Raw genomic sequence first — 11,712 nt, 5'->3', positions numbered from 1 at the left:
TGTTTGTTGAATTCAGCTCATTTCATTCCATTTTTGACTCATGAATAACCTTACTACACATTCTATGTTGTTAGTCATAGACAGCTGTTGAGTCCATAGGTATATTCCTGTGCCTTGCAATCTTGTTCATCTGACTAGTAGGATCTTGGATTACTCAGATCTTAGATTACTTAGAGAATACTACCAGCCAGAGGTGCTGCCTATTTATGTGAAGTAAGCTTGAAATCATTGACAATATTATGTTTCAAATGAATTTATGGCAAACAAATTTTAAACTAGTCTGATCTGTATGTTCTTTGGTTGTGTTTTAGATTAATTTGACTTGAAATTCATTTCAGACTGGAGCATGTCAACCAGATATACTGAAGTTTGTCATGTAATATTCTGCCTAAGTATGTGTGGAATTTTTCAGAATGGATAGTCCCTATTTTCATGATAGTTGTGTTTGATTAGAAGTATTAATGACAAGGCCAAACATTGTTTGAAATACTAAGCCAGCTATAGGTATAGTGAGAGGATAATATGATTTTAATTCACCAAAATTACATTTTTCATTTTAATTTTCATTGCTATGTAACAGCATGTATGAATGTGCAAAAACCTCCAGGCAAGTTATTCTTGAAAATATAAAATGTACTTTTACTTTAGAATTTATACAATTAAATAAATGAAGCTAGCCTGTGTCTGTCCTAATAATTATGTTTTTCATTTAAATTGCCATTTAAAATGGTATAAAGCATTCTTATTTGAACAGCAACCAGTAACCCTTTACTTATTGCCCAATACTGCCCACTCCCAAAGGGTGAACCTTGAAATGTGCTTTGGACTAAGCTGATTCCCCATAAACAGTCAGATTTGATGCTTATAGTTTGTGAGCTGTGCTATCAAATAAGTGGTGGTAGATCCACACAGAAGGTCTCAGGTATCTCCTCTGAAACCCCATCTCCCCATCACCTTCCATGCCTAATTTCGATTGTAGAGAAGTTAAATGTTAGGCAAGCCATGGTAAAAATTGATCCAAGTCAACTAACTATACAAGCTGTACCTCTAGCTGATAGTATTTTCTAGGCCCTTAAGATCCTACTAGCTAGAGGTACAAGACTTGAAAAAATAAAATAAAATAGATAAAAATTGAATGTAACTGTATTCTTGAAAAGAGTGATTCCAGTTGAGTGCAAGACTCTCCTCATTCATGTTAAAACAACACCCTGAGAAATTTCTTGTCACTTTCAAACTATTTCAAGGTAATAAAACAAAGCTGTGGTTTGCAGAATTTTGATGATACAGACCAAAAAGCGGGGGTTAGATGTAAATTTCCCATCAGCACAGGTAATGAAATCAGTTGCCCCAAAATTGTATTACTGATTTTGGAAGTCCAGTGATGGCTTTCACTACCCATGTAGGAAAGAAGATCAGAAGTCTTTGGTCACAGGAGATATTGGGCCTTTAAATACCCTTATTTTTGGACTTTGTCAAAATCAGAAAAAGTCGTCTTTATACTCAAGGGAGATATAGGGTAGAAATGAAATGAAAAAGTTAAAACAGTTCAAAGTTCTTGAAGCCTGATAGATGTAGAACACAACCCAGTTGATTGAATTTGCGGATGACTTTTCGGTTTGTCACAGCAGCAATGCAAAGTTAGCTAATAATTATGCAAAAAATGCAGGAAAAGTGGTTTTCCCAGGGGGACCCTATATCTCTCAGGGAATTAAATATTTTGATCTTTAATTTTCACACATTTGTTAATTCATGATGCTTAGCATTTGTGCCAGGTTGTGCCTGGTTTTCTCGTGGACATGCTCTTAAACAAATATTTACCCAAGAGGTGGGAGAAAGGAGGCAGGTTTCGTTTCAAAATGCCTTGCACTGGGGAAAATTCAGGGACCCTCAGTAAGAAAAGAAGTCACTTTAAGTTGTGTTAATAAGTAAAAAAGGCCACTACACATTAACATGGGCTAAACCATCTCCTTATGGTTAGAAATTAATTTGATTTGGTCAACATGATCAGACTTTTGGGGATTGTTTTCTTAAATTCATCATAGGTGAGCAAAGCTCTTGTAAAGGCCAACATAATTTGTGCAACAAATTTGAACAAGGCTTCCCACTTTTATAGAATGCTATCCCTCTTAGAGGGGCATTTTCTTAACTTTGATTCTCTCCTCCAGTGTAGCCGTGGGGAAATAAGAACTTCAGTTGGGTCCCCTCCCTTGTACAGGGTCTGCCCTCAGGGATAGCCAAGGATAGGTGCATAACTTTATTTTCCAGTTCACTATGTAAACAATATATCAATTATTTTAATAGGCTAATCAAATGCAACAGTAAATACAGAAAACGCAGAGTCGACAAAAAGTAGTTCAATCAGGCATCACTTTTACTGGAAAGATGCCCAGGAAAAGCAAGGGAGTGCATCTGGAATTTGATGGGATTCCCTTCATCATCCTTGGCCATAACCTTTTGGAGTGCCAAAATGGTCCAGATAGGAACAGGCCACTAAAAGAAAAACAGTCAACAAGCAAGAAGGTAAAATGGCATAGACCCGCTATGTTTTGTTCCACAATGTGTACTTGTATTAGTGTCAGTATAGGAGAATTAATGAAAATAAACCACTGGTTCAAAGAGGCAGAATATGATGTCATAAGCCTTCATAACAATAATTATCATTATGATATCTTAATATAATACCAAGAACTTACTATTGTCATCATCATCACTATTTTCATTAACTTAACATGGAGCACTTTGCATGCATTTTGTACGAAGACACTCAAGCGCTTGGCTCATTTATCCCCACGACAATAACATGCATGACTAAAAATTAAGTGTTATTAATTTTTTTTCTTTTACTGAGTGGTATGACTAATAATGAACCATAATACACGAAAGGTAGCTGCGTTTTCGTGTTGCAAACCTGTTTAGTTACCTTTTGTTGTGCTAAATTTGCCATGAGTTTTAGTCGCGGCATAAAAAGTCGCACAGCATGTGGAAACTAACTTAACATACCACATTGTAACAAACAATTGTAACTTACCTTTCCTGGTCATGTCTGCATTAATTTAATGAAACAATATTTCATATGCTTGTAAGTGTGAGAACATCACAGGAATGTTTTCAGGCTTCTCAAAATATAATGACGTTCAGCCCCAGCTCCAAACTTAGACTAGCGTGAGAGCACGCCCTCGTTACGAGTGCTTCAATTTCTTCGTCCACGAATAAGTTTTGGGCCTTGAGCAACACTAGGTGAAAGAAAGGTTTGCATGGGGGTCATGTGGGAATTTCTTATGGCGTGAAAAGACAAAAGAAAGTTGGCAGAAGAAGACTGTCAAGAAGAATTTAAAGAATTTCTTTGCCACCATATGTCCAAAACACCACCATCCTACTATCAAATTTAAGACTTACATATCAGCAGAAGAAATAAACTTTCTGGATATAAAAGAGGCTATTTCACCAGTTCTTTTAGCGGATTTCTTCTGTTCCTCAACAAATTCCAAATCGTCAACGCTATGGTGTTTAAACTATGGTGTTCCATTTCCGCCAAAACTCAATGTTCTATTTTACATCATACTTTCCACAATATTTTTTACATTTTGCGTTGGTCATTCGAGTTTGCACTGACGATTCAACTTTTTTGCATTCAACATTCAATTTTTTTGCATTCAACATTCAACTTTTGTTTATGCAACATTTAAGTTATCGCTTTCGACATTCAACTTTTTAGAGGCAACAGTGTAGTTTTCGAATTCGACCCTTAAGTTCAGTGGAATCCACATTCATGTTTTCCCATCCAACATTTAGCATTTGTCCTTTACGTTTTGGCTTCCGACCTCCAACTTTGAGCATTGTACTTGAAAGTTTTCGCATTCGATATTCAACTTTTTCGAATTGGACTTTTACCCGCTGGTCAGTGACTGAAGGAGATCGTTGGCACACTCGCCCTGAGCCACCCCGGAATTCCCAGTTCAGTGGAGGAGAAAATTTTAATTTGCAAATCTAATCACAACTGTTTGGTGCAACAACTACCTTAAGGTATTCCCAGAAAGTGAAATAAAAATTTTTTGTAACTACCGGTGGGCAATACATTATAAGTATTTGCAGGATCAAACAATGCTTTGTTATAGCATCAATCCAGGACTAATTATTATCATTATTTTAGTTATACAAAATTGTCCTTCTAGTGGTTCATTTTCTCATTAAAATAAAAAATCCATGTTACTATTTACCTGATACACTCAACCCAAATGTTGACATTCTCCTCTCAACCATCCTGACTCACCCAAGAATTTTATTAATGTCACATACTTTAAACCCTTGCTGAAGTAAAAAATTACGCTGTTCCTCACTGATTTCGTAGGAAGGTCTACCTCGTGTCCCTCTATTATGCAGTGGAGCTTGATATGCACAGTTAATATGGTTTCTCTGATCGATTTCCACCAACATCCTGTAAGCATGTCCAATCAATTCTGAGACTAGTTTATCAACATCAAGACTACTCTTTGCAGAAAATCCAACTTGAAAACTATTGGTTGGAAATCTAAACAAGGATCTTCAGATCCCCGAAATCTGTCTATAGCACTGATTATATCCAAGACAGCTGAATTCAAATACACCTCGTCATCAGACATTTGCTGGATCAAATTTTTCAAGATGACACAAATTGATTCAAAGTTTAACAGCACTTGTGAATGATAATACAATTTCGGTTAAATGTAAGCTAAATTAGCTGAAGAGATGCAAACAAGTCACAAGCGCCCTACTAAAGAACTCGGCCATCTTCGACCTGTTGGCGAAGTCTGATCTGGTGGGGAGTGGATAAAGGTTTCTTGAGTCCACTCAACTGGGAATTCTCTCGTCCCTATCGTCCACCTTTTGAGCAGGGGTGGCTCAGGGCGATCGCACCCACGATCTCCTTCAGTCACTGACCAGCGGGTAAAAGTCCAATTCAAAAAAGTTGAATATCGAACGCAAAAACTTGCAAGAACAATACTTAAAGTTGGAGGTTGGAAGCCAAAACTTAAAGGACAAATGCTAAATGTTGGATGCGAAAACATGAATGTGGATTCCACTGAACTTAAGGGTCGAATTCGAAAACTACACTGTTGCCTCTAAAAAGTTGAATGTCAAAAGCAATAACTTAAATGTTACATAAACAAAAGTTGAATGTTGAATGCAAAAAAGTTGAATCGACAGTGCAAACTCCAATGACAAACGCAAAATGTAAAAAATATTGTGGAAAGTACGAAGTAAAATAAAACATTGAATTTTGGCGGAAATGGAATGCCATATTAAACCGCCCTCCCTGAGAGGGAAGCGTAATTCTTTGTCTTTTAGTCACACGCGTTGTCGTCGTGGGGATGAATGAGCCAAACGCTTGAGTGTCTCTGTACAAAATTCGTGCAACATGCCCTGACATCCGTTCCGTGTTTTAGAATTTGGGGTCATTTTCCGCCGTTCTGTGTTTTAGAATTTGGGGTTATTTTCCGCTGTTCCGTGTTTTAGGATTTGGGGTCATTTTCAGCCGTCCCGTGTTTTTGGATTTGGGGTCATTTTCGGCCGTTCTGTGTTTAAGGATTTGGGTCATTTTCTGCCATTCCGTGGTTTAGGATTTGGGGTCATTTTCTGCCATTCCACCATTCCACCTTTCCAGCTTTTAGGGTTGCCTAACAAATAAGTGTAGCATGCGCTCTCATATTGCCGGTGTGTATCCAGCAGACGGAAATGTGCTTCTAACTCTAATCTATCCACTGCAATAACAGTTATAGAAGATAGAATCAATAATCGAATTGAATCCGATTGAAATAAGATGAACTGCAATCCGCTTGTAATCCAGCGCTAATTTCCACTTCCCCTATTTGACTTTATAAATCTTGGTATAAGTTGGTAAATTAGGATGACATGGCGATACAAATAAAGGAACACTATCATTGTATGTGACACATTTTATGCACATGTCACGAACAGTCATGCTTCATGATTGTTATGTAACATTTATTCACGAGTTCTGTTTTGTTTGTACAACTCGTATATGATTTCATCTTGATTTTCCGGTCTTATATTATGATCAAATTACAACACATGTTATTTGAGTGAGAGGTTTTTTCGGTAAATCAATAAACGAATACACAAAAATTTACGACTGTAGTTACGTGTTAATAAAATGGCACTCAACGTGGGGCAGTAAATCTCGACCAATTTAAGATGACGGATGATGCCCTTCCACAATAACGAGTGAAGCGCGTGGCAAATTAAGGAGTCGTCATGAAACTCATCGAGGAATCTGATGCGTTTTTGGACAACGATGTTGAGCAAATGGATTTGAATACGCGAAACCAACTTATGAGAATAATGCACTTATCAATTCAAACCCCGACCCCCCCCCCCCAACCCCAGGCCAAAGTGGGAATTTGATTTGACATCGTTACAAATCTTAAGAAACCTCCACTCTACTGGGGGCATATTGACTGGTAAAACCCCCACCTTGGTGGGGAAACGAATTTTGTTCCCTGACTGACTATAACCATTTAGTTCAAATTTTCTACTTCTTTAGCGTACAAATTTAGCTAAAGTAAAAGCCAAATATGATAAACTGCCGTACGTATATCCAACCCTATCTTCACCTTTTATTTTATATCATGTAAGAACCTGTGTAGCAAGACAAAACGTGGCGAAATTGATGTTCTATTAAAAAAGAAAACATAAAATAGTTCCTAGGAGCTATATTTTATATTTTGGACCCTAAAAAATGAGGAAATCTAGCACTTAAGAAACCACGTGGTTTTAATAAACTCTAGAGGAGGAAAAGCGTGTATATGCATTGTGTGAGAAGCTTTGAATGAAAAACAATTACATTTTCCAGCCGATGAACCATGAAAGCTCAGGGCAAAACCCCAAAGGATTAATCTAAATGATGAAATAAAAGGAAAAATAATCATGAAACTTGCCTTTCAAATCCGGGATGCCTGAACAAAACTGGAACGCGCAGCTCATCGAAATCCAGCGAGCGACTCCAGGGACCACGTGAAGAAATTACCGTGATAAGACTAGGCATGAGTCCAATCCACACCTCTCCCCGACCTCGATGAATGTGTTAAGTAAAGCAAATCCTGAGAAATCCCCCACCCCCACGGGCGAACCGTGCCTTCAAATACCATAAAAATCCCCCACCTTCTCCCACCTTGGCCCGGGGTGGGGGGGGAGGATTCGGGATTTCAATTGATAAGTGCATAAAAGGGGTGCTGGAAGAAAAAATACAATTCATCAGCAAGCTCGACGAGAAAATATTAACCGATTGCGAAGTAGACGACATCATGAAGGAGGTGGAAGATGCTGAGTTTTTCAAAATGCGTCTTATGAATGCCATCGCAAACATTTCAACAACCACCCGCCCTTTGCCCCGAAAATGGGGAGAGTTGAAGAGACTGACCCCCGCTAAACGGACTACCCACTGACCCCGCTCCGCGGACTACCTCATGGAGTACCGCGGACTACCCTGCGGACTACCCCCACGGACTACCCTAAATAATCAACCAAATTTACTTTTAATCAAACAAATTTACTTTTAATCAACCAAATTTACTTTTAATGGGGAGGAGACACAAACCTACCTGCTCAACCTGCACGATCAAAACAGCCGCCATTTTCTTCTCACCGACTTCCTCCACACAGTCTTTTTTTCATATCCGCCCCATTCCTCTTCGGCCATCAGTCTAAACACTGTTTCCACAATGGACGATCAGTTAAGTGGTGTGGAATATTAATCTTCCTAATCTGCTTCAAGTGTTTGCCATCGACATTAACATTTGCTAAAAAGTAGCCCTTCCTCACAACTGACGCCCCGCAAGAGGAAAGGACCACAAACGGGTGAACTAAATTTACTTTATGATATTCTTGGCTGACTTGTATTACAAATGAACGCAAAATTTTCCCTTTTTAGTTTGAAATATTTTTAATCATTTCGTAATTTATCCGAGTAATTGATCCGTTCATCGAGATCTAGACTGCCCAATATTACATTGGCAAAGTTCAGGGGAGATGTTACACAATTTCAAAGTTTCTGGGATAGCTTCGAAAGCACTGTGCATACCGACCTCACGAAAATTGACCAGTTCAATTATCTGGTTACCCTGGTCCCAGAGGTTCTCTTCTCTTTACCGGAGTGCGAGAATTCGGCGCAAAGCGCCGACCAACGAGCTGCAAAGCAGCGAGCGGAGAGAACCTCTGGTCAGGACCATTGAGAATCTCACTTTCATGCCACCAAGCTTCGGGTGACAGCCATCAATCACGCCCCTTTCCGACAACCAATCAGAGGTATTTTACCCCTGGAGGTATTTTAGTACTTTACTCTGATCGGTTTTCGGAAAGCGGGCGTGATTGATGGCTGTCACCCGAGGCTTGGTGGCAGGAAAGTGAGATTCTCAATGATCCTGACCAAAGGTTCTCTCCGCTCACTGCTTTGCAGCTCGTTGGTCGGCGCTTCGCGCCGAATTCTCGTACTCCGGTAGAGAGAAGAGAACCTCTGGGACCAATGTATTATCTGGTATCCCCGCTAGAAGGATCTGCGTCTCGCACTACCGAAGAAAATTACGGTGCAGCAGTGGATATTATCAACAAGCGAATCGGTAAATCTCAGCAACTCATCTCACAGGCAGCCCAAGCTCACTACGAGAAAAGCGGACGTGACTCTTACCGTGTTGCGTAACGTTTTATATTTATAAAGGTTTGTATGGGATGTTATCGGTTTGCCTTAAAAGAGAGAAAAAAATGTCTTGTTTTGAAATAAAATGGGCTCACCTTATTGCCTTATTGTTTTCTTTGTTGATTCCGAGCGTCTCAGGCCATTTTGAAGCGTTTTCGGCGAGTTAGCTAATTTATCCCAACTTGGAAGCAGTTCCACAGTAACAAATTTAATGCTGGAAAGTGGTAGAAGAAGTGCAAGTCTCATTATTATTTACTATTACTATATTAATAGCTAATTTTTTTAAACCGCAGTTATATCAGATTTATTTTTCATGTTAATTTTGTTGTTTTAATTTTTTTTGGCTTTCTTTTTTTGGCTTCCGTTTTAGAAATCCTCTGACACACCAATATTGTTGAACCTTAACCAAATGAAGGTGGCCAAAAAAGTGATCTTTGGAGTTTGTAAAGTAAACATGGATGTGAAAAAAGATGCCTTCTCCTTTACAAGGTTATCAGGTGGATTTGTTTCCTGTTTTGGAGTTGATTGTCTGCGAGCAAAGGCTGCATAATGTGTGCTCACCAACTCTCAAACCTCTGATGAAGATAGATGGAAGACCCTTTTGCGGTAAATACTGACTGTCAGGTTTAAGTGTGCTGCCATAAATTATAAAACAATACCTTATCTCGGATTAAATGTGTGGTTCTGCATAATTTTTGTTCCCATGAATGAGAATGAAATAATAACCATTTCTATTATCATTTTTTTATGATCAGGTTGAAATCAGGTGTTGGTAGGTCTGGTTCCCTGTCTCAACCCTGTTTACAACATACAGAGTGCAAAATCTGTTTACCCACTGGCCATTGCCAATTGTAAAGAAAACAGGTTCATCATTAATTTCTATTATTTTATGTTACTAAAATACTTTTCCTCCTTTGCTTGATGTGGTCACAAAGTTTTTAATTTGCATAGTAGAGACACTTTCTTATAAAGCTTTCCTTAGTGAAAGCTTATAGTTTTATACAACATATGTTACAGTTTTCATTGTTGTATTGTTGACTCAATTTCCAGTACTGGCTCTAAGATCTGACAAATGTAATACACACACACACACACACACACACACACACACACACACACACACACACACACACACACACACATTATGAATTAAACAGAAAGAGGAAAAAAACTGCAAATCCTTTTGCATTATAAGAACATTACCCCAGCATAAGCTCTGAATAAACAACAAGTTTCATTGGTTGTCTTCATGCATAATGTTATTTTGATAGGGAAGGCCTGAAAGTACTTTTAAAAGGATGTAAATGAACAAAAGAGAATCATCAAGAACCAAGGAATTTTTGTTGATGGCATGAAGTTCAATGTAGAATTTGAGGGTAAGATGTTTCTATCATTTTGTTGCATAAAGGTTATTTGCAAGAACATTAACCTTAATCTTTTTAAAAAGGAGGATGCTGACTTTCTTTTTAGAAACTTAATTGAGGTTTTTTTTTTTTCATGATCAGTGATCATTATTTTAAACAATAAGTTAATTTTCTACATGTATGTCATATCATAATTCTTTTTTGCTGTTGTTTCTTTGTCATATCTTAGCTTCATTGGACTACAAAACACTGATCCTTCTTTTGGTAAAGAAAGGGGATCTTGATTTTCAACTTGGTGGTCAAGGGGTAGATGTGGAATTCTGCTTTATATGCAATGCAATCAGGGTTAGTATTTTTGTTGGTGTACATGTGGATCAATGAGCATTTTTTAGTTGTAGTTCATCAGTTACAATACACAAGCTACAGTCTTCTCTAATAATGCAACCACAAAATTTTGTAAGATAATATTTATTTATTTTGAGGTAATTTCATTTCCCATTAGGGTTGCAAATGTCATGATGTGGCCCCAGATGAAACCTGCCTAGAATGCCTACGAAGCAGGTGTAACAGAGGCAGGTATACTTTAAGTTTAGCCTTTCATGATCATTATATAATGCACAGGCTTATGTAGGAAGTGCTTGAGGCCTTTTGGGTACTAAAGTTGATGCACTGGTAAGAGCAGCCACCTTCCACCATTTATTTATTGCCATGATATTCATAAGACTATTTATTTTGTATTTATAAACAATAATAATAATAATAATAATGATAAACTTTATTAATGTGTCAGGGGTATTTAGCTTGAAGCTAATTGGGGACACAACTTGGAACATTGGTTTTTGCGGAGGGAGGAAAACCGGAGAACCCGGAGAAAAATCTGTGGAGCAAGGACGAGAACCAACAAACTCAACCCACACGTGACGCCAGGTTCAGGAATTGAACCCGGGCCACAGTGGTGGGAGGCGATTCCTCTCACCACTACACCATCCCTGCTCCTCTTGGGGTACCCATTTACAATATAATTATTGTAAATGCACCATTGTTATCCATAATTTGCAGATCAACTGGAATCCAGGATGATCTCCTTTTTCTCCTTGATGAAGAGCTTACTAGCATTCAGTTGTGTGCACTACATATGGAGATGTGCAATACAGAGCAGTTGCTTGCATCCATAGGTCTGATTGCCTACAAGATTGGTTCACTTCCAGAAGCCAATCAAGCCCTGAAGTGCTTTGGCCCAGAGTCTTTTCATGGTGATAGAATTTCTGTTAAGAAGAAGAGTGGTCAGGAGTCGGCTTTTTCTAAGCAAAATATTCATGTTAGCTCTATGTCGGGTGCATGAGTGGTCAAATTATGGGCTTGGTGTGTATTTTACAATTGATTCACTTTGTGGGTATATCTATTATTTTACCCATTGTGATAAAACACATTTCAGGTCCAACAGCATTTGAAATTCTTCAAAACCTTGAAGAGATTGTGGGATTCTCCCTTGCGGTGGACAAGTTGAAGCTCTCCTACACAGATGTAAACACAGCTAAGAATTTTATTCTTAACCATGTTACATTTTGTCAGTCCTATATTGATGTAAGTCTTTGATACCAGAGGTGGCATTGGCAAGTACGTTCACTTGTGGTTCGACAGTTCTTGTTTATTTTTCTT

At 38.3% G+C, this 11,712-nt stretch overlaps 1 long non-coding RNA gene and 2 pseudogenes across 3 annotated transcripts in view; 2 read left to right on the top strand and 1 right to left on the bottom strand.

Moving 5' to 3' along the window:
- Positions 1 to 11,712, top strand: part of LOC148718943 (uncharacterized) — a 279,110-nt pseudogene that overhangs the window by 262,426 nt on the left and 4,972 nt on the right. The gene's annotated exons all lie outside the window — the stretch shown is intronic.
- LOC111330836 (uncharacterized) lies at positions 2,242 to 9,160 on the bottom strand. Its single transcript, XR_002694853.2, has 5 exons — positions 8,785 to 9,160; positions 7,599 to 7,707; positions 6,936 to 7,229; positions 3,029 to 3,233; positions 2,242 to 2,490 (listed from the first exon to the last, which is right to left on the bottom strand). It is a non-coding gene; the product is annotated as an uncharacterized LOC111330836 (long non-coding RNA).
- On the top strand, positions 9,158 to 11,696 carry LOC111330830 (uncharacterized; annotated as a pseudogene). The gene is made up of 7 exons (XR_015993738.1): positions 9,158 to 9,295; positions 9,445 to 9,553; positions 9,961 to 10,065; positions 10,283 to 10,398; positions 10,556 to 10,629; positions 11,113 to 11,387; positions 11,489 to 11,696. The product of XR_015993738.1 is annotated as an uncharacterized LOC111330830 (transcript).

Source organism: Stylophora pistillata, chromosome 12, assembly GCF_964205215.1.
Source record: "Stylophora pistillata chromosome 12, jaStyPist1.2, whole genome shotgun sequence".
NCBI classification, from domain to species: Eukaryota; Metazoa; Cnidaria; class Anthozoa; order Scleractinia; family Pocilloporidae; genus Stylophora; species Stylophora pistillata.
This window is presented reverse-complemented; position numbering and strand designations above follow the sequence as displayed.